The sequence below is a fragment of the Neofelis nebulosa genome, chromosome 6 (genome assembly GCF_028018385.1).
Source record: "Neofelis nebulosa isolate mNeoNeb1 chromosome 6, mNeoNeb1.pri, whole genome shotgun sequence".
Lineage (NCBI taxonomy): Eukaryota > Metazoa > Chordata > Mammalia > Carnivora > Felidae > Neofelis > Neofelis nebulosa.
In genome coordinates, this window is record NC_080787.1 from 91,305,842 (window position 1) to 91,331,362 (window position 25,521).

At 34.9% G+C, this 25,521-nt stretch overlaps 2 long non-coding RNA genes across 2 annotated transcripts in view; one reads left to right on the forward strand and one right to left on the reverse strand.

The window, feature by feature from the left end:
- The window catches only part of LOC131514588 (uncharacterized), a 286,512-nt gene that overhangs the window by 174,651 nt on the left and 86,340 nt on the right, over window positions 1–25,521 (forward strand). The gene's annotated exons all lie outside the window — the stretch shown is intronic.
- On the reverse strand, window positions 19,975–20,816 carry LOC131514589 (uncharacterized). The gene is made up of 2 exons (XR_009263145.1): window positions 20,685–20,816; window positions 19,975–20,247 (listed from the first exon to the last, which is right to left on the reverse strand). It is a non-coding gene; the product is annotated as an uncharacterized LOC131514589 (long non-coding RNA).

Sequence of the window (25,521 nt, forward strand, 5' to 3'; positions counted from 1 at the left end):
ATTACTCATCAAGAAGAGAGAGTTACCTTATATTCCATTCCAGTCTCATTTCTTTGTGATTCACGTGGACAACTCCACCTTCAGAAAAGCCTGATAACATTGAAAGTACATAAAATTCCAAAGACAGAATTTTTAAAGATACCGGATATGTGAATAATAAATTCCAGAGGAATGTCAACAACTAAACATCCAGATAGATTTTAATTCCTCTCAAGACAGATCAATAAAGACAAACTTGATGATTATAGGTATGGCTGATTTTGAGCTATCCCCTTAAAACCAACTTGCTATCTATTTTCTTTAGAAATGAAAAATTGCCTGACTTTTACAGTAAACGTTACTTAAAGAAAAATTTGCCCTATAGTTTTTGGCCAAATATCGGGGGTCAGATGAGCCTTTGGAAGCTAACAACTTTGGCAGACCCCCAGAGTTTAATAGTATTAACGTTTTAGTTTTGCAATAAAAGTTTAAATTTATTTAAATTCTCAAATAGATTATGTCATTTGAAAAGATAGGATAATGGCAAAAGGAATATAACAACCTTGAGATTTTTAAATATTGATTTTGGAAACATTTCACACTAAAATCATTTAATATAATAATTAGTTGATCCAGTTTTTCTTCCCATTGTATTCATAATTCTTACGGAAGTATTTTAAAGCATAATAGGTTGCCAGCAGGAGTTTAAGTAGTAAAAATAAAGAATGGATGTCATTATAATAATTTTTGGGGGGGGGATTTCCTCCAACTCTATTTCTGTATTCAATAAATGTTTATTTGTGCATTTATAGTTATATTCATCACTATGCCTTTTACCTAAATTTGTTTACTATCTATAGACTCAAGTATAACTGCTAACACATTTTCACTGAGAGATGACAAATTTGTTATTTTTATACTCCAGTTGTTCTTCTGCATTCCCTAATTTTGTCAATGGTGTCACCATCCATTATTCACTTAAATAAGAAAACTTCCTGTTATATTTGGATTCTCTTCCTCATCTCCCATATCCAATCAGCTGCCATGTCTCTTTGATTCTGCTTTTTAATTTCCAAAATGATCTTTTCTCCATCTCTGTTACTATTGCTAGTTTTCTTTTTTTTTTTTTTTTTCAACGTTTTTTATTTATTTTTGGGACAGAGAGAGACAGAGCATGAACGGGGGAGGGGCAGAGAGAGAGGGAGACACAGAATCGGAAACAGGCTCCAGGCTCCAAGCCATCAGCCCAGAGCCTGACGCGGGGCTCGAACTCACGGACCGCGAGATCGTGACCTGGCTGAAGTCGGACGCTTAACCGACTGCGCCACCCAGGCGCCCCACTATTGCTAGTTTTCAAACTGGCTCCCTACCCTGTGTTCTCATCTCAACCCTCACCTAACTCAGCTGTCTTGTATTTCATTTTAGTCTAGGTTTTCCCCTAAAGCTGATCCTGAGAACAGGGCTCTTATGCAGGTGGTTTATTTTGGGAAGTGATCCTAAGGAACATGGGTGAGTGACTGAGAAGAGTGAAATGAGCAAGAAGGGAATGGTGATCCATGGATGTGCTATTGGGCTGAGTTTCACTGTGGGTGTTTAGGGTTCTATCCTGCTAAGCAAATCCTAAAGAGCCCTGTAGAACATTCCCCAGAATTTTATACCCACAGGATGAAAGAGGGGAGTATTTATCCACTAGCTTTCATCTCCCTCTGCTCAAGATTTGGTTAATAGGTATTAACTTGTGCCTTTTCAGTTTAGTTGGACAGAGCTAACATGGGGCACAGCAGAGAAGTTTGATTACAGAAAGCAAGAGAGTAGGGCTGGCTTTGTGGGTGTATTATCTGTTAGTGATCTGTGAGGTCACAGGGCGCCAGACTTTGAAGGTCCTAATACTTTATTTAATGGTATGCTCTCATTGTTTTGAAATTCATAATTAGTTATGAACAAGAGATCTCACATTTTCATTTTCTACTAGACCCCACAAATTATCCAGTCATTCTTGCTAGAGACAGACAGTGGCCCTGAGATAAAGGTCTGCCATAACAAAAGTTGTAGTGAAAATTTTAGCCAAGAAAATGTGAAGTGAGGCTTAAGAGGTATCTAACACATATTCTGGGTAGTGTATCTATAACTATGTTTCTACTCAGGAATGTATTAAGCAGGATGATCTAGCAAAGACCAATAGCCATCCTGCAAAGGAGAGTCCAAGGCTTGTTCTTCCAAATCTATTCAGAGCATGTAAGCCTGGGGCCTCTCTCCCAGAGCAACTTTGTAGCCTGTAATTCAGGCCTAGTGACCACAGTGTGCTGGCCACTCAGGTTAAATGTAAGAATGAGGGCACAAGGATTTTCTGATAACCCATCTTTCCCTGGCACCTGCCAATTTTGACTTGAAGGGCTCATCTTCAACTTCAGCTGGGAAGAGAGTCCACCCAGGGTGGGGAAGTAGGTTTAGACTGGTGGGCTGGGAAGTACACCATTTTTGTTTGCCTTTTTTTCTTCTCCAGTGTGGTGATTCTGTTTAACCCTGGGCTTTGAGGGAAGAAGGAAAGTGCAATCACCAAGAAGTGATATAGGCTATTTCCTAGTAAGTATGCCCTTCCTATAACATCTTTCTCTTACCTCCTGCATCATTGTAAGGAATGTAAAGGAAAAGGCAAAAAAGGTCTTTGTGTGAGTGTATAATCTGAAGTGCTGTATCCTCGACCCTGTAATTTTTTTTAAATGTTTATTTATTTTTTTTTTTTTCAACGTTTTTTTTTTTTATTTATTTTTGGGACAGAGAGAGACAGAGCATGAACGGGGGAGGGGCAGAGAGAGAGGGAGACACAGAATCGGAAACAGGCTCCAGGCTCCGAGCCATCAGCCCAGAGCCTGACGCGGGGCTCGAACTCACGGACCGCGAGATCGTGACCTGGCTGAAGTCGGACGCTTAACCGACTGCGCCACCCAGGCGCCCCAAAATGTTTATTTATTTTTGAGAGAGAGAGAAACAGAGCACGAGCAGGCGAGGGGCAGAGAGAGAGAGAGAGAGAGAGAGAGAGAGAGAGAGAGAGAGAATCAGAAGCAGGCTCCAGGCTCTGAGCTATCAGCACAGAGCCTGATGTGGAGCTTGATCCCACAAACCATGAGATCATGACCTGAGCCAAAGTCAGTCGCTTAACCGGTAAGCCACCCAGGTGCCCCAACCCTGTAATATTTTTGCTGGGCAAACACTATTGTCAGCTCTTAAATATCTACGATCTTAGAATGTTTTGATTGATTCTAAGATAAACATTTGTTTTTAAGAAACTAGGAAGCACAAAACAAAAAGAATATATTTTCTCTTTAAGTGAGAATTACCCCACAGGTTAGGGACATGCCAAATTTTATTTTTTTATGGTTGTGAAAACTGTAATGTAGTAGAGTGTAGTGCATAGAAGGTTGCTAACTTTTCAATTAGAAGAACATCTAGCACACTAAATATGAGCATGAGCCCAGTTTGATGTTTTGCTCTTTGAATTGGCAGTATTATTTTGGAATTTCAATTGTACCAGAAATGTAGGAAATCTATCAGTTCCTTACCTTTCTCTCCTTTTTTTTTTTTTTTTTTTTGGAGTGTGTGGCTATGAAGAAATGGGAATGACAAATTGTAATTGTTTAGGCCTCTTTAAAGAACAACAGATGCCAAAAATTTCTTTTCCAGTCAAAAGAGCAATAGTAACTACTTTTGCTCAGATTATGGAAGTAGTTGTTATTTAGGTGTTTTTTTTTTGTTTTTATGAATGTCTCTATCTGTTTACATGTATTCAGGTTACAAGTAAATCATTGAAGAGAAAGGTCAAAGGATTTAATAAGATTTTGTTCATGCTAATATGTATAAACCATGTGTTTAGATTCCTTTTCAGAGTACAAATACAAATGTTACTATGTGTATAGACATATAAATAAAAATAAGAATGATTCAAACATATGGATATGAGAAGTTATTTTTTTTGGTGTTTTTGTTGTTCTTTCTCTACAGAGGCATATAGCTACACTCAGCTGAACACTGGATTTTTCTTTGTGTCACTGTTGTAAATTAACTTATTGTGATTATCTCCATGAAAACTGATGACAAATTATTTTTGAAAAATGTAGATACATTCATCATCATCAGCTGTGATCAGCTGCAGTAAAGATGCCCTTTGAAAATGAAGTGTTCTGAATTAAGATGCTTAAAAAGTACAAATAACAAAAACCAAGTGACAAAACCCCCAGCTTTTCAAACTTGGTACATGAATGTGTCCATTTTTAATGAAGAAAATGAGGCCAGCATCAGTTGGGGACTTTCTGAAGGACACATTGTCCTGTACCAATTAGTGATTTTCAGTGAGAGGAGGCCAGAAGACGGTGGCACAGTCCTTCGTCCTGCTGCCAGGTGGCGCTGTGCAGTAGTTGGTGCAGTCTTCTGTAAGGCATAAAATGTCTGCTCCTACCCTAGTTGTACTGCTGACCATAATAACTGAGTCTATTAGAAGTGTGAAAATAAAATTATTTTACAAATTTCTGAGTCATTTCAATATAACTATACTTAAATAGGTCTTAATCTTTACATTTAGTGAGATTCTTCTGTGGTTAGTGAATGCATCTTAAAGAGTGAATAAAAGACTCATGGTTTCCAGAATGCACTAACGTCTTTCATTATAAACTGGTGCCTCATGCCTTCTAAATACTCTGCTTTGAATATAAATAAAGCAGTATTAAAAATAAAATGCTTCTGTTGCCAATAGAGTGCTTTTTTACTTTGGAATAGTCAGACTGGAAGGAATTTGAAGGCAATGAATAGAGGAAATATAGCATTAGTTTAACATGTATAAGCATACACTTAAAAATACATATATATATTTAAAGAAAAGCTTTCTGTATATTTTTTTTCTTCAAAGCAAGTATATGTTTGCCCATTTTCTTCCCCTAAGGATGATTACAATCATGCTTAAAATGGTCAATTTTCTGGTTGATTATTTTCTATTTCAGCATGATGTAATTAGAAGTTTTTTTCTTTGTTATTATAATGACCTGACTTTAAAGTTACTCCAAATTAATCTTATATATAGAAAGTTTCTGAGACTAGTGCAGGTGGCATACATCAGATGAAAAATTGTTTTAAATGTTGGATTTCTTCTTTTACCATTACAAATTTAAATCTCCAAAATGTTTAAATGTATAAGGTATATCTGTTTTAATATGAAACACTTATTAGAAATATGAGTCAATGTTAGCGTTTTGGTTTTAAGAGATGGCATCTAAAAGATGTGAGCATTTTTGCAATTTTTATGAAATAGGACAATTTTTCCAGTTGCCAACCATCTTATCTCTTCATGTTAGTTATGTAGGCACTACAGTGAATAAACAGTTTAATTTATGGATGTATCTTGATTGTAGTGATATTTATGAAGGTCTCTAGTTTATAGAGAAAATTTCTAGAAAGGGAGACATGTTTTAGCAATAATTATTAAATTTCCCATACAAAATTTATCATGACAATATAAAGAAATCATACTAGTATGAATCCCAGATTGTGTGTTAGTTTTTTGGTGTTTGGAAAAGTAAATGTTTTTTTAATTGAATATTAATTGATAGGAATATATTTCTTAAATGTGTTCTTATCAAAAATCCATACTATGTTTGCAATAAAATCAAATAGAGATTGGACGAGAGCTGTGGCTTCAAGGAGTTTTTAGTTAAATAAATGCCTGAAAATCCTATTCAAAAGGAATCACAGAATTAAAGGATGCTTATTACACAGTTACTGAGAACAATACAAATATTTTAGGAGAGAAGTTAAACAGAGTACTGACAAATCCCTATGATATGCCACTTAAATAATGTTTTCAAGAATATATAAGGGCATGGAAAAATGCTTACCATTTATAACTGGGGAAAAAGATAGGTTATAAAATAGTATATAATCTATATCTCTGTAACATATGATGAATCTAATTGCATGTATAATTATGATAAAATATATATTTAAAGCATTTCAAAGATTTTTCCCCAATATATTAAAAGCAATTATTTCTGGGTAGTAGGATAATGAATGATTTTTTTTTTATATTGTGGAAATTTTCTTCACTACATGTATTAGTTTCATAATATGAAAAATGCATTTTATTTTATTTTTTATTTTTTAACTTTTTAAAAACTTTACTTATTTTTGAGAGAGAGAGAGAGAGAGAGAGAGAGAGAGAGAGCAAGAGAGCAAGCCTGAGCAGGGAAGGGGCAGAGAGAGAGGGAGACAGAATCCCAAGCAGGCTTTGTGCTGTCAGCACAGAGCCCAATGCGGACTCAGGAACTGTGGTATCACTACCTGAGCCAAAATCAAGAGTCAGCTGCTAAACCGACCGAGCCACCCAAGCACACCATCCCCACCCCCCACACCAAAATGCATTTCATTTCAAAATAGCAACATACATAAATAGTATTAATAGTATTAATGTTAAAAAGTGTTTGCACAAACATTTTGTTGTCAATATGTTTTAGGAAAGTAGTGAAAAATCAAGTTATTTCCAATGTTACTGATTATTATCTTCCTATTTCCCCCAAACCCAGACAATATCCAAATGGTTCTATTTTCTATAATTAGACTTTTAAAAACATCTTTAGCTGTAATAAATTTTTATTGGCTTGATAAGTGAATACCTTGTATATAGTTTTAGATGCATGCTTAATTTTGTCTTTATCATGAGCTCTGATTTATAATACAATTGACGCTTCAAAAACACAGGTTAGAACTGCGTGGGTCCATTTATATGTGTATTTTTTCCCATAAACACAGTATAGTACTATATATTTTCTCTTTCTTATGATTTTTGTAATAACATTTTCTTTTCTCTAGCTTACTTTATTATAAGAATACACTATATAATTCATGTAACATACAATATATGTATTAATCAGCTCTTTATGTTATAAGTAAGGCTTCTGGTCAACAGGAGGCTATTAGTAGTTTAATTTTTAGGGAGGCAAAAGTTGTACATGCATTTTCAACTGTATGGAGTGCGGGTGCCCCTAACCCCCATGTTGTTCAAAGGTCAACTGTATATAGGGGAAATGGAGATGATAGATAGCATGAATTTATGTGGCTAAATAAATTCCCTTGAACAGTGGTTTCTAGGTTGAGTTTTGTGACTAACTGATATAATTTACTGAGCACTGTGTGCCAGGCATTGTGATAATAGTGTTTTAAATATTTTCTCTGGATTCCTATGACAAACTCATGGATTTGGTATTGCTATTTCCATTTTACAGAGAAGTAACTGAAGCTCAGAAAGTTAATGGTCCACCCAAGGTCACAGGACTAGTTAACTACAGAGGAAGGATCTGAAACTAGGTCTTTTAGATTTAAAATGTTTTCCTCTAATTATAAGTCAGTTGTTTGACCACATAGACAAATTAATTTCTGGGATTCAATTATTTTCTCATCTTTAAATTGAAGGACTTGGACAAGGTGGATGGGGCTCAAAGTTTTCCTAATAAAGAGCTACTTTTAGTATTTTTAAAATTTTATATTTGATTTTGGGACCTAATAAGAAAGGGTCCAAGTTGTTGAGGGTAGAAACAGCTGGAAATTGACAAGATGTAACTTTTAAATTACTCGTAGATGGGAATTGACTGTGGGGTTTCTGGGTCCTCCAAGAGACTATAAGACAATAATAATTTGTGATTCTAAATGTAAATTTTTCTGGCTAAAATACATGCTAATTAACCTTATAATTAAAAAAATACATATTTAAGGTCAATTTTAAAGAGAGTCTAATAACAAGGTTTAACAGTAGTGTGAAGGATTTGTTGTAACTGAGTAAGAGCAGAATTACTTATTTGTTACAAAAAGACCAATAGCATTTAAAGGAAACAATTGTCAGGTTGAGAACAATTCATCATAGTGAAATAAAGTAATGCAATGAAAGGAGAAATAATAGAATATCATGATGGGAGCATGGACTCTATATTTGAAAATATTTTGCTCAGAGCACTTTGATACCAGGAACAGATGAAGTGAGTGACCTCACGGGGCTTTTCTAATTTCTGTGATTCCATAACAGAGCACTCTGAAAGTACCTTGCTTATGACACTTCTGGATTTACATTTTACCACGTAATGAACTGCTGAATGATTTTGGTCGAAACAGTTTCCCTATTATTGCACGAGTCATCTCATTATCGAATGGAACAACCCCTGTGTGCTTCACAAAGCTCAAAACCGGAACTTGACTGTAATGATTTTCTAAGTTCATTCCATAATCAGTGGTGCAATGCTTCATATTCATATCCATAAATATGAAAGGTCCTGGTGACTCCACATGTGACCAATATTATATGCCATTGAAATTATGCAATTTATTTTTGTAAAATACAAAAAATGACCAGAATGATATAGAAACCTTAGAGTGCAGATTTTCTTTTTATTAGTACTCCTCCCGTCCCCATCTCATACAGCACCCAATTTAGGACAAAGACAAAACGAAAGTGTATCTTGAATATGCATCACAGGTTCCAAAAATGAAAAGAAATTGGATTTGGATAGCACTTACTCAATAGACAGATATGATACATGGTAAGAAGGTGCACTGTCTGCCCTGTGATAGATTAAACTACTTTGTAGGAAAATTACTGTGAGCCAGTCACCACCACCACCGTGGCTAAATCTTTAATAAAATTCTCTTCCATATTCAGGAGTGAGGTATGAAGTACACAATAAGCAGAGTGAAGTAGAGTGCCATTTATCAAACACCGGCCAGGTCTGTAATCTTCTGCTTTATCCCTTCTTTGTACTTTATTTGTCTTTATTGTTGCAAGGAGGGATATTTACCCAGAGCAGTGGGCATGAAGCCCATAAACCTCCTCCTTCCCCTCTTTCTCTCTTTCTTATTCCCCCTTGTCAGCCTTGTCAGTATAATTTGTTTGTTTCCTTCTAGGTGGTCCTTTGCTTGTTTGGCATTCTTTTCTCCCTTCTTTTTCTCTGCCTTTCTCTGCAATGTGCATTCATGCTATGGGAAATGACACCAAAGCTACCGGAATATGCAATGGGAATGCTAACAGCTACCATGAAGGACTGTCCAGGATGCATTCGGTAATGACTTTGAATGCCTCTTGGCAAGATAGCAGTGTTAAAATGTTGTAGACAGCCCCTGGGTGGCAGTGCACAGCTAGTCCTGATACCAACAAAAGCATTTTCAGAGTAAAGATTTTATATGTGAGTGTGTACATATGATATATAGGATATATGTGTTTATATGTATGCATGTACACATGACATATACGTATGCATGCTATGTATATGCTATATGTGTATATGATATGTGTGTACATGTGATATGTGTGTATAATTTGTATGCATGTGTATGACACATGTGTATCTATATATGTGTGTACCTTATATGTGCGTACACATATATGTACTACGTGTTTATCCATTTGCCCCAAACTAATGAACTAAAAAATAACTTCCCTTTGAAAGATATAAACACTCACTCTAATTTATCCCATGTTTCTTAAGTACAGTAATGATAATAGTGATAAAAATAACTTGTATCTTTTTTAATCTAATGCTAAAAATTTTCTAGATATCCTAGTCATGTAATGACATCTAAATTATTTTTAAAATCATGCAAATATGGGTTCAGATGCAGTGGAAGAGTTCAGAGGATAGTGAGAGTATGGCTGGAGGTGTTTTGTGCCCCTCAAATCTGCACACTGACAGTCTATGCAGCAGCCTTGGGGGTAAATTATTTTTAGTACTATTATAACCCTTTTTTATTATTTGAATAGCAGTTTTATGACAAAACATTTATATTCAGGCTGCCTTTGTACTTGACTGAAAGAGAGCAATCATAGAGAGTGATAAGGCAACAATGGTAATGATAACTGCATTTATAAAGACATACAGAATTTAAATGGGAGTTCTAAAATAGACTGACAGTAGTTCTCTACCTGAACCTGGAGCAGAGATGGGCAAGGTTCTTGTGGCAGAGATGCCTTTGCTATTTGGGGGCAGATGATGATATGTAAGTGTATGTGTGTGTGTGTGTGTGTGTGTGTGTGTGTGTGTGTGTGTTCCTTTGTCACTGTTTCTTCCTTTTAGTTAAATGTACTTGCTAGGTAGATGAAGGGTTAGCAATAGCAGCATAGGGACATTCTATATTCAGATTAACTATTATCCTAATTTTGTCAGACTATGATACAATGTGACTGCATTTCTGAATAAACTATTTAACTCAAGTATGAGTTCTTAGAAAAATTGTGAGTTTTTTGCTCTTATCTAGCATTGGTCTATTTCTCTGTCTCCTGAGAATCTACCTCTTATGAGAAATTGAAAATTTACTCTGTGAAAGAAAGGAGCATGGGAATAGGAGGGACCCCATGTCTTTAAACATAATTAAATAGTAAGAGGCCATTCTGTTTACTTGATATCAATGTTTTCCATATATTTTTATAGTTTCATTAATTTTCCCTGTTCCTAATGTTCTGACCATAAGTAAAAGCTAAGCTGCTTCTGGTCCAGTTACATTCTTTTGTTTTTATTTTTAAATAAGTGGTAAGTATTAACATTCTTGATGTAACATAATAAAAAGGGTTGACGTTGTGCAATTGCCTTGTGATGTACATAAAACTAAAACTATACAATGTGGGATAGAAATAGTATCTTCTCTTCCCAAGATATCCCCAAGGTCTTTTAAAATCAGCCATATATTGCCAAAGTCTATATTATGTCTTTCTTTGCCTCTTCTTTTCTTCAGCAAAGTTAATAACTTCTACATGAAAGGAAAAAAATCAATTTATTTACATTCCACCTTGATTCAAAAAGAAATTAAGGTGGCTTACAAAGATACATAACATAAATTTAAAACAAAGTGAGGGAAATGAAGCCAAGGTAAAGCCAGAGAAAGGAAGGGCAGAGCATGAAGTGTGACTATGGAACCAAATGCCCACTCTGAAGCCCTATGTATTGGTCACAAGTGAGCCACATGTTTAGTCCTCAGCTCTCTAACAACCAACACAAAGATGGAAATAATTCCAAGATGAGTAGAATCATCATCAAGAGAATAAACTGATTCTTCAGGAGATGTGCAACTATTCCAGGTACACAGGCTCATGGGAAATTTAACTCCTGGGTTTTCATAGAGCATTGTGTAATTCAGGGAAATCTGTTTCTTAACTGTAACCTATGATCAACACACACACCAGTGTAATGAGAACTAGTTTTTTGTCATGTAGCATCTTGGTAAAGGAGGTCTGTGAAAGCTAATCTAGGTTTGTTCATTTTTTTCAGTAGTCGTTTTTGAGTGTCTCTTATGTGTTATCTGGAACCAAAACAGATGGGGAATGGTAATGTTAGAGATGTAGACCCTGCCCTCATCAAACTTGCAATCTTTCCTTGACAATCGACATTGACAGATTAGTTACAGGTGGGCAATGGATAGTCTTGCAGGTGGTCAGTAGAAGAAGGTTTAGATTTTGTCTGGTAGTCTAACCTAATCCAGGGTCAGATCACAGAGGCTAAAGAAATACAGGGACTTCATAAAATTTAGACATCTCTGTACAAATGACAATTCTATGAATCCAGCTTTTAATTTGTGTCAAGTAGTGGTGGCTTCAAGACTGTACCTCCTGAAAAGAGTCTGAAAAGTGCTTTTATTCTCTGTTTCCAGTTGGGAGCAAAGCCACATGACCCAGGGATCTGTTGACCTGTGACTAGGAAGACAGTGAAAATTGAATTTCATGTTTAGTCATATTCTATTTGCCCATACGGAGGAAAAAGAGAAAGAAGTGTTTATAAATGCATTTTGATTGCTTAATTCTTCCATTATGGGTTCCTTATCTTTTACAATATGTTTAGTCTTTTCTTTAACATACTAACCTGTGTCTGTAGTATTTTTACACACAGTCGCTATTGTCAGTCACTGTTAACAGCATGTTTCAGAAAAGAAATTGTTTAGAAGGAATAATTATATACCAGGAAGATACATATTCTATATGGAAAATAGCATTTTATGGCATGAAAGAAATAGTTTACTTTTTCATTAATAATCTAATTGGACTGTAAATGCCCCTGTTGTGTTTTATTTAACTTGTTATTAATAGTATTCAGCACAGTTTCACTTTCAAATATAGAGATATAGCATTTCAAATGATCTTTTTGATTCTTTGTGTCCCTAGGAATTATTATGTTTGTTTTTCCAAATCTATAGTTATTTCCCTTCACGTGATTTATCTGTTTCTCTTTTGGAACTGGTTGTGAAAACAGTTGGAGGGAGGAGAACAATGTCTAGCAAAAGGATTATGAACCCAATATTACGATGAAAGAATGAAAAAAAAAAAAAACCCAAAACTAGTGGATTCTAGCTTCATGGTAAGATAGAAAGAATACCTATTTATAAAACTGTTTTTTTTTTAATTTTTCAATGTTTGTTTTTGAGAGAGAGAGAGAGAGCGCACGATCGAGCGGGGGAGGGGCAGAGAGAGACTGAGACACAGAATTAAAAGCAGGCTCCAAGCTCTGAGCTGACAGCACAGAGCCTGTTGTGGGGCTCGAACTCACAAGCCATGAGATCATGACCTGAGCTGAACTTGGATGCTTAACCAAGGGACTGAGTCCGTAAGAGCCCCTAGTAACTGTTTTTAGATAATAGGCGACACAACTTATCAACACAATTGGTATTTAACTGAGTGTCTTTACAAACATGGAAGGGATCTGGCAACTTCACCCAGAACAGTGATTCCCAAGTCTAACTATTTGATTAGCAGTCTTCCTTTCTTGCCTCACTTATATACATAGGCCCTGCAGCCACATTAAGCATCCCCGACATTTTTTCTCTTTTATTCTTCTGTCTTTTTTGGTCCAAAGTAATGGAATAAAGAAATTATTTTTATTACTATTGACTTGAGCTTAGAGAGGTTTAGAAGAGCTCTGTGTGGGGTAATAGAACTTGTCTTCTGCACACTCCCATCCTAAGGAAAGCAGAATTTCTTTCTTTAAAGTGGGTATGTCTGGGTGCCTGGGTGGTTCAGTTGGTTAAAGGTCTGACTCTTGATTTTGGCTCAGGTCATGATCTGAAGATTTGTAAGATCAAGCCCAGCCTTGGGACTCTCTATCTCCCTCTCTCTCTGCCCCTTCTCTGCTCATGTGCATGGGCTCTCTCTCTCTGTCTCTCAAAATAAATAAATAAACCTTAAAAAAAAATAAAGTGGATATGTCAGTAATAAATGGGATAGGAGATGGGCAGTAGTTTCATCTATCTTCTGGATAATCCAGAAATATAGTTTTATGTATTTTTGTGGGGAGGGTAATCCAGAAATCTCTTGACCTTTAGAATACTCCTAGAATAAAAGTCTTCATGCGGCTCTGCATTTCCCCCACCCTCCCTTTCCAAATCCCATCCAACGACCATCTAGAGCTTATAACTGTATGTAAAACACAGAGAATATGTCCCCTTTCCTCCCTCTCAAAGAAATATAAGCCACAGAAATACTGACATTCTTTTTCACACTTTTACATATTGATTCTGGGAGAGCCAACTAATTTGGTTCTGCCTGCCCCTTGAGAAACAAACATACAAACAAACAAACAAATAAAAATTATATTTTCCCCCCTGGACCATTTTAGTTAATGTTTATTGTTAAATTTATGTCTTTCTTGGGGCTTAAAAACAATGGTACAGGGGTGCATCCCGATTTTTTTTTTGAAATGCATTTAGACTAACTAGAGATGGGCATGCAGAATATTAAGCAAAAACCTGAAGCCTCCCCTGTAGTTGCTAATATCTATTGGATGTAGCCATTATTAATTCTTCATTGGCCTTTGGTTTCGTAGCTTACAAAAAACTGTTATGAGTATGATGGGCAAATGTACTCTACAGCTACCAGAAGCCTATATCAATTCTTAAAAATGAAAGATGGCTCTACTCTATGGCATAATATGGTTTCTTTGAACATTAGGGATTCTGGTCTAAACTCATGCATAATTAGTTATACTGTAAAACTAAACAGATTTTCTTCTAGGTGGCAGGTTCCTTTCAGGCACGTAATGACGGAAAAATAGATTTGTTTCTTCAGATCTTTTTGTTTTCTCTTTAGCTTCTTTGGCAAAAGCTTTTTTTGCACAATGGAATGCATTCCTCCACTAGACTCCACTGGGGAGGACTTAAATGTTAACCGTATTAGGACACTGGGAAACAATTAACATAAGTTAGGTATAAGAAAGGAGAAAAATTATACGTGAAATAAAAAGAAAAAGATCAAGTGGCTAAGAAAATAGCAAAGAGTCAAAGAGGAAAAAGAAATTGTTCTTAATCTATTTAAAAAGCAGAAGTCTCAATATGGCATTGTATTTCCAGAAACATAAATTTCTCCATGGGCAAACATTTCAATTTTTGAGAAATGAGATTATATTAGAAACTTTGAAAAACTTATCTTCAGGTAAGATGTGTTGCCCTGTTGAATGGGATTTAGAAACTTTTTATTCAAAATAAAATGTTCATACGGGGGTGCCTGGGTGGCTCAGTCAGTTAAGCGTCCGACTTCAGCTCAGGTCATGATTTCAAGGTTCATGGGTTCAAGCCCCACCTTGGGATCCGTGCTGACCGCTCAGAGCCTGGAGCCTGCTTCGGTTTCTGTGCCTCCCTCTCTCTCTGTCCCTCCCACTCACTCTCTGTCTCCTTCTCTCTCAAAAATAAATAAACATTAAATTTTTTAAAAAAAATTAGAATGTTCACAGAAAAGAAATTATAGCATTGTTTAAAGAGGGACACTTTTTTTTTGAGAAGTAGCAATAATTATTACATTTTAGAAATCCTCTTCTTTCATAAAGAATTATAGTTGTAAAGATATAATGGGTAAGTTGCATTGGTAAGAGTTAAAGATGTATGTGAATTTATACTTGACCAAAAGGCCAAGAAGCGATAAAGAATACATGAATTTAAAGGATAAAAATCTCCTCCTTCCCTGGTCCTACTCTTTTTGTTTGTTTGTTTGCTTGTTTGTATTGGAAAAAGATGATAGAAGTTTCATTTTGTGGCCAGAAAGACAGGTCTTAAATGTCTAACTCAATTGATAACCAAAAACAGTGTTTCAAGCTCAGTCAAGTAATTTCCTTAAAGGGATTGGGAACTACCAAGTAGCAGCTAAGTATCGACCTTAAATACATCAAGTTCTCATTTTTGCTTCTAATTTTCCTTCCTGTGTACATATGGAACATGATGGCAGGCCCAAAAGATGGTACTAGTTGGTAACATGGCAACATGCTGTTTGATTTTCAGAAGTACCCTATTTTTATATCCCTAAATGCTCATTGAAAATTTTAATCCCAATAGTTTTACAAGATTAATTTGTCCACTGCATATAATTCACTAACAACACCAATTCTGGGTAGCTGTTTGGTGGGGATTGATAATGACAGTACTCTTGAGTGGCTTTGAAAAAAAAGGTAGAGTACTAGTGGTTATGAGAGGATAAATAAACGTTTAGTAATGTATACTCACAGGTATTTAACCCAAATAGAATTCTAATTGTAGAATCTTAGAGCTGGCAGTGTTCTTAAAGGTCATTGACTATAATCCCCATAATGTAAGGATAAAAAAAGTGAGGCTTAAAATGGAATTCCCAAGACCCCAAGTTATGAGAAGAATAAATAGTAGAAATTATGTCTTAAAAACTAAACTTTGCTTGTCTTTCTTTCTGGGCTTTGGGCTCTTCAGTAATGATTAACCCCCTACTTATATGTTACTTTATTGCATTTAGTAGGCTGAGTAAAAATGTAAAGATTGTGATTCCATTATGCACAAAATTATTCTCTGACTACTTGTATGACTAACTCTGAGTATTTGGGCTCATGTATAACATTTCACAGGAAGCAATTCCTAAAAATACACTTTTGTTTATTTTTGCTTATTTTAGGTTTATAGAGTTGTCGAGATGAAATTAATCTCTAATATATCAACTCAGTTTAATTCTCTTATTTTACAAATGAAGAAACTAAGGTCAGGGAGATTTTTGTCACTTTATACCAGGTTCATAGCCCTTAATGATTGGGTGAGTGCTAAAATGCCAGGTCCCAGGATTCAGTCCATTGCCCTTCATACTCTAATGTATTACAGTCATTCCATTTATAGTTTATAAAAAATGAAATTATGAAACATTTGAAGCATGAAGAAAAATATGAATAAAAGAGAGAAAAGAGAATAATACAACAAGTAATACCCATGAATACTAGGGTCTTTAAAATCATAATGTTTTGCTCTATTTGCTTCAGACCATTTTGTGTTTTCAAGAACAAAGCAGATACAATTTAGCCCTCTGTGTACCCCTCTTCATCTTCCCTCTTTATATTTTTGTTTTAATATGTAATTTTTCAACTTTTGTTTAGAAAAATTTTAAACATACAGAAAAGTTGAAAGAATCTTTCAGTGATCACCATGTAACTACCACTTAGATGCTTCTATTAACATTTTAGTATATTGCTTTGTCCCAGATCTATTCATTTAGTTGTTCCTACATTCTTCGATTCATCTATTATTTTTGATGCATTTCAAATGAAAGTGCAGACATCAGTACAATTTCCCCTAACACCTAGCATGCATATCATTAATTTGTGTTCTATTCACATTTTTTTCTTTTGGTGTAAAATTTACATACAATGAAATACAGAATTCTTAAGTGTAGTTTCATTGAGTTTTTGATAATTACATGTACCTGTATAAGCATCCCCAGGATCATCCTGTGAAACACTACCATGACCCCAGAAAATTCCTTCATGCCCCTTCTCTGTCAATCCCTGCCCAGCCCACTTAGAAACAGCTACCATTCTGATATTTTCCATTACAGATTAATTTTACCTGTTTTAGAATGGAATACAAATGGAATTCATACAGTAGGTTGTTTTGAGCGAATCTTTTTCACTTAGTATGTTTTTGAGATATATCCATACTTGGGTGTATCAGCAGTTAGGTCCTGTTAATTGCCAACTAGCATTTGACTGCACAGTTGAATTGTGGTTTGTTTATCCACTTTCCTTTTATTAGAATGTAGGCTTTTTAATTTTAGTTTATTATAAATAAAGCTGCTATGATAGCCACTCCAGCTTTGTATTTACTATTTAAATGGTATATCTTTTCCCATCTAATTTAATTTAATTTTTTATACATTTTTTAAGTTTATTTATTTATTTTTTTTTTGAGAGAGAGTGTGTGCAATTAGGGGAGGGGCAAAGAGAGAGGGAGAGAAAGAATCCCAAACAGGATCCACACTGTTAGTGTGGCCATTCAACCTAGGGCTTGAATTTACAAACTGTGAGATCATAACCTGAGCCAATATCAAAAAAGTCAGATGCTTAATCCACTGAGCCAGCCAGGCACTACCCCCCAACCCTGATCCATTTAATTTTAAATTATTTGTGTCTTAGTATTTAAAATTCATCTCATATATACAGCATAGACTTGGGTCCTGCTTTTAAAAAAATCCATTGTGACAATCTTTGATTTTTAATTGGAATTATTAATCTACTTACATTTAATGTAATTATTGATGTGGTTGGATTTAAGTCACATTTAAAAAAAATTTTTTCTCTTTTTCCTCCTGTTTTTTATTCCTCTGTTTTTACTTTGCTGTCTTACTTGGACCATCGAAATGTTTTTAGAGTATTTGGAATTCATATATATTTAATGGTTACTCTAGGGATTACAATATATATCATTAATTTTTCAGTTTAATTAGCATTAATATTGTATTACTTTAAAATGTGGAAACTTTGCAACTGTATAGGCCTATTTACTACTTTCCACTATATATATATATATATATATATATATATATATATATATATATATATAAAATGTGTGTATTATTTTTGCCTATACTGTAGTTCAGTTGCTAAAGCAGGAACAATTCAATGCCAGATCATTTTTGAAAATTCTTAATTTTGTTTAAAAAAAGAAAATGGAAACTAAGAAGAAATTGTGAATGAAATAATATAAATAAATAAATAAATAAATAAATAAATAATTAAATAAATAAAGGGGCAACTAGGTAGCTCAGTTGGTTGAACATCCAACTTCAGTCAGGTCATGATTTCGTGGTTTGTGAGTTCAACCCCTGTGTTTGGCTCTGTGCTGACAGTTGGGAACCTGCAGCCTGCTTCAGATTCTGTGTCTCCCTTTCTCTTTACCCCTCCTTTGCTTGCATTCTGTCTCTCTCTGTCTCTGTCTCTCTCAAAAATAAACATTAAAATTTTTTTTAAAAAGAATGTAAATAAAATAAGATTTAAAACTATGAAATAGCTGAAATCTTAATAACCTATGATAAAATAATAAAAAGTAATCTATAATAAAGATAAGAAAATAAATATTTTCTTAAAAATTGTGGAAAATTATCAGTGAAGTCAGAGACAAAAACATCTTAAAATTTATAACCTTAATATTAATGTTTAAATGCAGAAGATACATGACGCAGTCTTTTTTGACTGATTTGTTGAAAAGGTGATCACATATCAAAAGAAAGTTTTCAGAAGATGCATCTAGATTTTTTTTTTTTTTTTTTGCAGTATATAGACTGAGATGGTGTAAGGGGGTGGTGAAGAATCAAGCAGGCTAAGCAATTATTTGACCACTGGTTTTGCAACTTTGTAGTCAGGCAAGAGCACAGAAGGGTCTTTGTCTTTGGGGACCCAGGGCTGATGATGGCTCCTGTAACCAGGTCAGTGAGTAGAACTAAAATTAACTGGGTAGTGGTACTTTACTTATGTAGGTAGGGAAACAGCAGTGGGTTCAGCCACTTTATTCAACTCCTTTTGTGAAGTCAGAAGTTGACTGGCCTTGTGTGGAAAATCAATAAGGCATTTATAAACCTTCATGAAAAAAAAGATTTTTGAAAGGGGAATATGTCGGTTACATGGAGAGATGACCCTGTGTGAAGGTGGGAAGGGTTAGAGTAAGCGGATTAAGCTGCAGTGACTACAGGGAACACATGCCAGTATTTTTGATTTATGTTAGCGTTCATGTAGTGAGCACTATCTGGAGAATAGCAGTGCTTTTCAAACCCTGTTGATGAAGGCTTGCACACACATTGTGGCATTGGGAAGTTGCTGGAGTGTACTATGCTGAAGAATTCTGTTTGGGGTTAGCTGATGATCCTTTTATTTCTTAACGGATGTCTGGTCTAACCTTTATAGTTTGGATGGATGATATTTAGGTTCAAACTTCCTGCTCATGCATAGGGAGATCAGTGATTTTTCTTTAAGTATTCCTGCACACTTATATTTACCGTTGTAAACTTTTAGATTTGAATGTTTTACCCTCTTGCTCTCTTTTTCCTCACTGCTTTCACTTCTGCATGATTGTTTAGGGTGAGCCTAGTTGTCATGGACGTGTTAAGTGTCAAATATATGACACTCATTTATTTTAACTTTGGTTAAAATTTTAACTGGTCTGCATTTGTACAACACTTTTAGTGCCCTGAAAATTTGCTTTTATGAACTAGGGGTATTGATTCTAATAGACTAAATTACTATTGGATTCAGAAACATGAAACAGTATAAAGGATTGTAGATATACAACTGCTTTATGAATGCATGCCTCTCTATTGAAGAATGTTTAGCATTATAGGAATTGAGTGTATTTTCTCAAAGCACAAACATGTTGGTATGAGACACTACACAAGTGGATGGGCCTTTAGGCTAAATCTGCCTGTATGCCCCTCAAAGCTTTCTTGTTGTATCTTCTATGATTTTCACTGCTGAAGCTGCCTTTTAATTTGTAAATGTGAAATGGGCTGGATCAAAGTCTTAGAAGATTCAAGGAATCTAATCCAATTTGATGTAGAGCAAAACACAATTTAAAATCTAAATAATTCCCAAACTCAAGAAGCTGCTTTCTGATCTATCTTCTTTTCCAATCATCACAAAGCGAGACTCCTGCTGTAATTTTCTCTTCCCAAGATAGGCAACTCTTCTATGCATCTCTCTGGCAACCTTAAAAAAAAATTACTCTTGCACTGGTTCATTTGATTTAGTGGTCTGGAAATTTGAAAATGAGGTTGTCTGTTAAAGGTGACCCCCTGCAGTGGCTTTGGCAGCATGGGGTGTTCCGGAGCAGGGAGCAACAATGGCGGGAAGCCCCTTGAAAGAGCAGTGGTGCTGACATGATTGGGCAGAGCAGTAAAGGCTGATTTCCTTACACTGAAGCTCTTCTGCCCCAGGCGTCTTCCTCTGACTGTCACCCCATTAATGCACAGCAATTGCTAGACAGTCTCCAAGTCATCACCTTCTGAAAAACAACAGATGGGTTAACTGGCTTGAGGTCAGTCAGTGAGTCAGGAGCAGAGCTGGGGTTAAGTCCCCAGTCTCCTCATACCCAACCTGGTAAAGGACCAAATGTATAGGCTGTGGTTCCATCAGCATTTCTAATGCTTGGGGAACAAGCTCATTAAAATGGCTCTAAACTGATTAAGCCAGGTTTATATCCTGTTCCTTTCTCTTTTGTTCTTTCTTTCTTATTTCCTTCTTCCCTTCCTTTCTTCCTTCCAAAAAATATCCTGAATTGATCATGTACCACTTACTATACATATCTGCAAAGATGCTTCCTAATTACACTGTCTGCCTCTCTTTGTAGTCTCCTTATATCAAATGATAATATTCCCATAGCTCATGGCACTGTTATCATTAAAAATATAAAATCTGAAATTAAAACATTACAAAGTTTACCCTTGAGTTTTAGAAGAGGAATTTTTTTTTCTTCAGTGACTGTTTTGATTCCATATATGAGTTTCCTCCACATTTAAGTAGCAGCTACTCTTTTGATTATGTGTAGGGGAGAAGGCAGATCACATCTAATTGGTATCTGCATACAAGAAAAAAAGTGATTTTAGTTAAGTTCATACTTTGAATTTACAATCAGACTTTTATCCAAAGACACTTGAAAGATATAAAAATTAGCCACTGAGTTTAAGTACTTTATTCTGACCAATTGCCAAAACCAATCAAGGCCATAAGAGACAGAGAGATGGAGTGGGGTGGGGGCAGGGGAAAAAAAGGTGGGGGTGGGGTGGGGCAAAAGAATAACTTTAAAAAATGGGATTAATTTTATAAACAATTTGGAAAGATGGATAATAGACTTGATTGTGAATGACAGCCTCTTGAATCAGTGGTTTGTAATCACTTTTAAAATTTTTAATCTTTTTTGTTTCTAGACCTGGACTCTGAATAAAGTTTAATGTCATGAGCTCTTTCCCCAGAAATATACATATGTGTTTATCATATGTGTTTATCATATGTAACTTTTTAATACAATTTCAGGTATTAAACTCCCTTAAAGCCCAGTCAATGCTGTAGGTTAAGAAATCTTATACTTAATTAAGGCAAATAGAAAAAATCTAGGGAAAAACCTCAAAAATGAAATATTTCTTAATAATATTGGACTTAAACTGAGAATTTTTAGCTAAACTGTGGACTTCTGACTTGCTTTTCATATATCACCTTACTAGTCAATAAAAGCTACCAACTCTCACTTTTGAAATTCTCAATCCTCTTATGCTGTTGCTCTATAAAACAGTGCTCTTAATTAATTAGTATCATCATAGGATTAAGCAGTGAAAGGAATTGTGAGAAGTTATTTGAATTTATAATGCAGCCCTTGGCCATTAGAGTAGGACAAACCTAAACCATTCTAAAAAGTAAAATTACTATTAAAAATTTCCAAAGAAAATTCTACAACTGTTTTCAATAGCTAATGTCAATATCTAATACTTTCCTGTAAGAAAAATATTTTTTTCTTTATATCTGACCTAAATTCTTCATACTTCAGATTAAATATTTATTTATTTTTTTTTTATCATCACTGGGAATTGAACCCAGCTGGTCAACAACTTCTGTGTAGTACTGCTTAGAGTAGTACCTTATTTTTTTAATCAACTAAAATATGTAGATAATAGGTTGTTTTGATTGTATATTTAGTCTTGATCAGCTCCTAAAAGATTTCGCGGTGATTTAAACTCCTTGAATTTCAGCTTACGAACCAGAGTTTCTTTGGAACAAGCAAAACATGTTAAAATAGCAATTACTCTTGTAATTGCAAATAGCTGAAAGTTCCTAGATTTTTGATGCTCTTATTCTAGGTTTGATTTTCAATATGTTTTTGATTGCCTCCCTCAAATTTCTTTGCATTTTCTTGTAGTTTTATTTTTTTTTTAAATCATGTTTATAGTTTTAAGCTCATCAGGAGAAAAAAATAGAAGTCAGTTGGGGGATGAAATGGGAAGGAAGCAGAAGAAAAATTTTCCAATCCCTTAAGATGCTATATTCTTTTTAAAGAATTCCATTCAAGTAAGAGTATTTTCCTGATCACTGTATGTTCATTTTCAATTAATATGTTAATTAAACTTGCTTGTGGATTCTTTGCAAATTCAACCTGTATTATAGTTAAAGGTTCTAAGCTTTCATCAATGAAAGGGAGCAGTTTGGTTTTTGTTCCCCACTCTACCTTTTTCCTCTCTAAAAATGGCTGGAAGAAGTTTTTTTTGTATTTCCATGGTATTCTTGTTACTAAGCCATTGATCCTTTCAAGTGTGATACACAGTACAGTGTTTCTCAGTGGGAGATTTGTCTTCAGTATCTCCGTAGGTTATTCAGGGTGGCGTATCCTCTATTGAAAGGTCTCTTTAGTCCTTTTCTGTTTCCTAATCATGACCTTATATATTGACTTCATGTCCTTAACTGCAACTCCCCTTACTTGAGACAGTATTTTTAATTCAGGAGGCCTTTAAAATTGCTTTAGCAAGATATTAATTAAAAATAGGAATTCTCTGAGTCATTTTTGTACATTTCTTTTCTCATAAATTATTTTAGCATCTCATACTCAGTTGCAGCAGATGACACAAGATCACAGTCTCACAAACACACATGATAAACGTAATGCAACAATATTAGAAATCAATAGTGTGTGTTTTATTGTATACTGTACCTAAAATATACAATAGGGTGACTTACATAAATCATTTATTCCCAGTCATGATTGATGACCTCATAACTCACGAGTGACGGGGCAAAGCAGAGCCCCAAACGAGTTATGAAATGTCATCAATAACAAGTGGAAACAAATGATTTATCCAGTGTCACAGCCCATTGTATGTTCAGTTTATGCAACAGCAGTTAATGATAAAAACACCCAAAATGGGTGCAGCTTGTATTTTATTCATCACATATGCACATACTCTTCCTACACTATTTTACACTAGGTTAGTGCTTATTGTCCATGAAGAAAATGATCAGGGTTGAAATAGGAAAGTGGGTTGATAGAGAAGATATGATCTTTGTATATATATATAAATCCTTTTGGAATCTCTTTCCTCTTGACTAGGCTTTTCCCCTTACTTTCTTTTTTCAAAAAATATCTATCCCTTTTCTAGTAAGGAAAACATTGAAAAGAATATCTGCAGCTATGTAATTCAATTTGTTTCTTTCTCAGTTGACATTCTAGGAGAGAGAAAAGTTAGCATGATTTTTAAAGTTAAAGGATGTTATATGACTTTAACACTATTTTTTACCCATTTGATTTTTTTTTCTGACTGTATAGCTTAGGAGCAAGGAGTTTTATATTTCCATATTCAAAGGCAGTAAGAATCTGACTATTAAACTGTTTTATTTTGCAACATCATTCTATGCATCCAATGTATTTTGGAAGTCCTGCATGTTTCACATAGAAATCTTATTTGTAACATTAAAGTGCAGTTATAGTTTCACTTCAAATTTAGAGATAGGTTTCACTAAAGTTAGGGATATTGGTGGTTGCTAGAAGCTTGTGTTTGAGGTTAATGTTATGAGTTCACATCCTAATTCCTTAAAATTGATATTAACTTTTGGGAAAAATGCCATTTAAAGAGAATGTCAGGTTCTTTTGAATTAAAAGTCTGTCCCTTGTGACACTCTCCTTCAATATTTATAATATTGACTCACTAAGAACCCCAGAACCTTGTTAGATACAATTTTATTAAGTGAATTTAAGAGACTGTAATATGGTTATCACGCTGTGCTGGTTGTTGTACAAAGTTAAACAAATCTAGCTTTTACTTGAAATGAACATTTAGACAAAAGATAAAGGGGCAATTAGACATAAAGATATCTTTGTGAGTCTTAGCAGTTATAGAAAGCACATACTGTTTGTAAGCATTGTATGAAAGCAAATGTGCGTCAACCTCTACACCTCCGTTTTGATTCCTCTGGAATATATTTCCAAAATATACCCCGAATCTGCCTGCTTTTTCAGATATCCATTGTTATTGTAGTCTAAGCAAATATCTTTTCTCCCCTAAACTATCTTCTGTGGAAGCTTGCAAACTTGATTGTCTATTTCCTCTTGTCTCCCATCAACATATTCTGCATGTAGTAGCTTTGAGTGATCTAAAACTGCAGCACTCCCTGCTGTAGCTCTTCAGTGTCTGTGCAGTACATTTAGAATACATCTAACCCCCTCTAACTGATCTGTAAGTGGTCCCTGTATAACTCTCCATGCTCATCATAATCTATTTTCTCTCCTATTTTAGCCACATGTTCTTTTTTCATTTACCCCAAAGGGGCTGGCTAAGCTCCTTACTGCTTTGGAATCTTTTTCTGTCCTATTCCCTCTGCTTGGAATTTGTCCTTTTGCTTGGCTGTCATCTGCTTGTCGTTCAGATCTCTCCTAACATGGCTTTTTCAGAGAAGTCCTCCCTGAATTTTGTGCTAGTCAGGCCCGCATTGTAATCTGTCAATCTCCTTTTCCTTCACAATGTCTGCCACAACTTTATTTTCATTTTATTTAGTTCTTTTTTCTGAAGGTGTTTATCACAACTTTAATTGTATATTTCATCTCTGTGATTATTATTTTCAATACATATATCCCAATCTAGGCCATTAACTCTATAAAGGAGGGCATATAGATTTTATTAATTGCTTCTTTTCAGTATCTAGAACAGTGCCTGATACCTTAATAAGTATATGTATGTTTTTGAAAAAAGGAGAAGGTTTGAAAGTGACACGGTACGAAAAATTAATAATTTCCATTGAATTATTTCTTATTCACTAGTCATCTACTATATAAAGACTACAAAACTCAATACTGTGGAGATTTACTAAAGAATTTAAGAAATTGTTTTTTATCCTTGGAAAGCTTATATTAAATATGAATTCCTAAAATCAGTTCAAGCATTTATTGAGGATACATGAGTAGATCAGAGGTGGAGCTAATCCTGGAAGTTTACTTGATATTGGTCAGTTGAGCCTCAATTTAAAAATATAAGGAAAAGATTAGCAAGTGGGAACAGAATGAACATTGTTATTTCCCATACTGGAGTGTGCATATAATCATGATAGAACAAATTACTAGAAAGTTTCTACTTTGTTGTTATGGCCTGGATTGTGTCCCTTCAAAATTCATACATTGAAGCCATAAGCCCCAGTGTGATAGTATTTGGAGATGGGGGGTCTTTGGAAGATAATTAGGTTTAGATGAGATCATCAGAGTGGGGTCTTCATGATAGACTTAGTGCTCTTAAAAGAAGAGACTCCA